This window comes from Henckelia pumila, chromosome 2, assembly GCF_033568475.1.
Source record: "Henckelia pumila isolate YLH828 chromosome 2, ASM3356847v2, whole genome shotgun sequence".
NCBI lineage: Eukaryota > Viridiplantae > Streptophyta > Magnoliopsida > Lamiales > Gesneriaceae > Henckelia > Henckelia pumila.
Genome location: NC_133121.1, coordinates 116,905,005 through 116,909,714, shown reverse-complemented (window position 1 = coordinate 116,909,714; position 4,710 = coordinate 116,905,005).

Genomic DNA, 4,710 nt, shown 5'->3' with positions numbered 1-4,710 from the left:
ATATACAGTGAACATAAGATGTGTTTCATGACAGTGATCTCTCTATATTCACTATCTCATCTTACTTTAGTATATTCAAGGTCTTTATCAAAATAGCAATAGTATATCATTATATAATAATAAGATAAAGTGAACGCCATTTAAAGAACATATATTATATTAAACAAAGATTGTTTACAAAAAGAGACTCTCAAAGCCCTTAGCCACAAGTTGGCTAACGGGGCATCAACTCTTTCACCTGAGCTGTAGAAAAAAGCAGCTCGCGCGCAGCCCCGAGCTGCACCTCTGTTTTGAGTAAAACAGGGTGCGCTCGCACGGCACTTTTTAGCCGCACGAGCGCAGCTCATTTTAAAAAAAAAAATTATTTTCTTTTCCTTTTCTTTATAGCTTAAAGTTAGATTTAATTCATGATTTTGGATTAATTTTGTGATTTGAGAGATTAAAAACCGGGTCGTCACACCACAGCTCTCAACATGTCCTCCAATGTCTGAATGGAACGCTCAGACTGTCCGTCTGTTTGTGGATGATGATAGGTTGTGCTCAAGTGTAACTGATTACCCAAAGCACTCTGTAAACTGTGCCAGAAGTGAGATGTAAATCGAGGATCACGATCTGATACAATAGACTTCGGCACTCCATGCAATCTGACAACGTCTCGGACATAAAGCTCTGCCATCTGATCGTGTCTATATGTCATACGATAAGGTATAAAACACGCTGATTTCATCAATCTATCGATAATCACCCAGATAGCATCACAACCTCTAGAAGATCGAGGTAACTTCGTCACGAAGTCCGTGGAAATATGATCCCATTTCCATTCCGGCACTGATAAACTCTATAACAAACCAGGTGGTTTCTTCCTTTCAGCCTTCACCTGTTGGCAATTCAGACATCGAGACACAAAATCAGTGATATCGGACTTCATTGGTTTCCACCAATATCGAGTCTTCAAATCGTTGTACATCTTTCTACCTCCAGGATGAATACTATAACGACTACAATGCGCCTCTTTCAGTAGTTGTTGTCGCACATCAGAAATATCAGGCACTACAAGGCGATTGTTTACACACAAAAGATCATCTCGAACCTGGTATTCAGACACATGCCCTGATCGAACTTTCTCAATCGAATTCTGTACATTCTGATCAAGTTTCTGAGCATCTTTAATTCTCAAAAGTAACTCTGGTTCAACTTGAATTTGATAAAGTCGCAGAGGCGGACAATTCGTGTCAAATACTAATCCAGAAAGACAACATTATTCAATCAAATGGGATATACCAATCGTCGATAGCGATAAGGAACATACCTTTCGACTCAGTGCATCAGCAGCTGCATTCGATTTCCCCGGATAGTATTTAATCTCACAATCAAAATCTTTAAGCAAATCAAGCCATCTACGCTGTCTCATATTCAATTCTGACTGTGAAAACAAATATTTCAGACTCTTGTGATCAGAATAGATCTCAAACTGTTTCCCGTATAAATAATGTCGCCAAATCTTCAAAGCAAATACGATGGCGGCCAATTCAAGATCATGAATCGGATATCTGGTCTCGTGAGGTTTCAACTGTCTCGAGGCATAAGCAATCACATGCCCTCGCTACATCAAAACACACCCCAAACCGCGATGAGATGCATCACAATAAACAGTGAAACCACTAGTACCTGAAGGAATCGTCAAGACTGGTGCACTGGTCAATCGCTTCTTCAACTCAATAAAACTGGATTCACAGGCTTCAGACCAGATAAATGGAGCATTCTTCTGAGTCAACTGAGTAATCGGCTTCGCAATACTGGAAAAATCTTTAATAAAACGACGATAATACCCAGCCGAACCCATAAAACTACGAATTTCAGGAATAGATGTAGGTCTAGATCAATTGATCACAGCCTCGACTTTACTTGGATCAACAGATATACCATCTCTAGATATGATATGTCCAAGAAAAACCACCTGTTTCAGCCAAAACTCACATTTCGACAGTTTAGCATACAGTTTCTCAGATCTCAGAGTCTTCAACACGGTTCTCAAATGCTCAGAATGTTCAATCAAATTCTTCGAATATATAAGAATATCATCAATAAAAATTATCACAAAATCGTTGAGATATTTCTGAAACACACGGTTCATCAAAACCATAAACACAGCTGGAGCATTTGTCAGACCAAACGGCATAACTATAAACTCATAATGGCCATACCTGGTTCTGAAAGCAGTTTTCGGAATATCAGAATCCCTAACTCTCAGCTGATGGTATCCAGATCTCAGATCGATCTTGAAATACACAGAAGAACCCTGCAACTGGTCAAATAAATCATCAATACGAGGCAAAGGGTATTTGTTCTTTACCGTTTCCTTGTTCAGTTGCCGGTAGTCGATGCACAATCTCATTGAACCGTCTTTCTTGCGTACAAATAATACTGGAGCACCCCAAGGAGAAACACTGGGTCGAATGTATCCCTTGGCCAGTAAATCTTCCAACTGATCTTTCAACTCTTTCAATTCCACTGGTGCCATTCGATAAGGTGCTTTAGAAATCGGTGTAGTACCTGGCATCAATTCTATGTTGAAATCAATCTCACGATACGGAGGTAGTCTTGGAATCTCATCAGGGAAAACATCCGCAAATTCACTAACCACTGGCAAGTCAGCCAGGTTCGGGCTAGTTTTCAAAACATCAACTGTATAAACAATAAATCCTTCTGCTCCTCTCTGCAAAAGTTGAGTCATAGATAATACTAAAATCAAAGGAATCTTAGCACGAGAACCCTTACCATAGAATTTCCATTCTTAAGCCATCTCAGGTTTGAACCTCACTACCTTCTGGAAACAATCTACGGTAGCTCTGTACTTGTTTAGCATATCAATTCCAATAATGCAGTCAAAATCAGACAAACCAAGCACAAAATAATCTATCTCTATCTCATTACCATCATACCGTAGCACACAATTCTTAACTGTCTGAATAGATATAAGACCTCTCCCCAAAGGAGAAGAAACAGATACTGCAACAGGTAATGTTTCAACAGGCAAAGAATGTAATGAAGCAAATCGTGCAGAGATAAACGTGTGGGATGCACCTGTATCTATCAATACATATGCGGGATAATCATAAAGAGAACAGTTACCTGCAATCACGTCATCTGGTGCTCCCTGTGCCTGTTCCTCCGTCAGTGCAAAGGCATGAGCCTGTTGTCTCGATGACTGACTACCTGTCTGATTCCCTCCTGGCCTTGGCTGTTGCTGTGGATGTGATGGTTGGAAGGAATGAACAGAAGAGGATTGCCTCGCAGGTTGAGCCATTGATCGTGATGACTCTGCACCTCGTGACTGTCCAGAACCTCTCTGAGGACACACCCTCGCAAAATGGCCAGTCTGATGGCATATATGGCACCTCCCAGATACACCTCGGCACTGATCGGTTGGATGACCTCCACCGCAATTGTTACAAAACACTCCTGACTTCTGTTTCGTGCCACTGGAACTCGAAGAACTGCTCCCTAACTTTTTAAACTGTTTTCCTCGAGCTTGCAAATATCCTTTCTTGCCACTGCTACTACCACCACTTTCAAATCGAGGAGGTTGTTGCGACATTGGAGCTGAGGTTTGTGACTGTCTCGGAGGCTGAGCGGTATATAAAGTTCCTCGCTGTTGTATCAAACCAGCTTCCGCTCCTTTGGCACTGTTCAAAGCATCAGCAAAATTATTCGGTCGCCTTGTGTTCACCAAAGTAAAGACCTCCGGAGTCAGTCCATTAATGAACTGATCAGCCATTGCCTCATCACTATCAGCAACATGTGGAGCAAAACGTATCAATGTAGTGAATTTTGCAACATAATCTTCAATATTTAAGTTGCCCTGCTTCAGGTTCGCAAATTCTGCACCTTTATCTTTGCGGTAAGACACTGAAAAGAAGCGTTGGTAAAACTCAGTTTTGAAGACATTCCACGTCAGTACAGTTCTACGCTCCAAAGCTTTCTTGGTCGTGGACCACCAGCTCTTTGCAACCTCATGCAACTGGTGCCCTATCAGTCTGACTCTCCGTTCATCACCATAATCAAGTGAATCAAACAACATCTCCATGTCATCGAGCCATCCTTCACATACAACTGCATTTTCAGTACCGTTCAGAGTAGGAGGATGGTATGATTGCAATCTTTTCAATAATGTTTCCATCGGAGTGGCAGTCATATCTGTCATATCTCGAGAGGTACTTCCCTGTTCATTGCTCGGGACTGCAGCTTGAGGTACTATCGGTGTTACCACTGTTTGTTCCGGCAGAGGAGTATGAACTGTCTGCTCTGGCATAGGAGTAGGAACCTGAGGTCTAAGAGGAGGTCGTCCTGGTCTTCGAGACATATCTGATTATCAAAATGGTTAGGATACCATAATCATCAAATTTATCTCAGTCCTCCTCTGATCATCTTACCTCTGATCAAGACTCGGTTTTGATTCAATCTTTAAAAAAATAATCGAAGTACTCAACAAGACATGCTTCCAATCCATTCAGATAATCAGGTAGCATATCATAATTCATCAGAACACATGCCTCTAATCATTTCAGATATTCCAGTAAGCATGCGTCTTTAACCATCATAAATCATACTTGCAAACAAAATAAATACAACATCATGTAATAAAATACTTGAAAGTAAATCATGCTAGCATTTACCACATGTAATTCAATCATGTAATTAAATCATAGC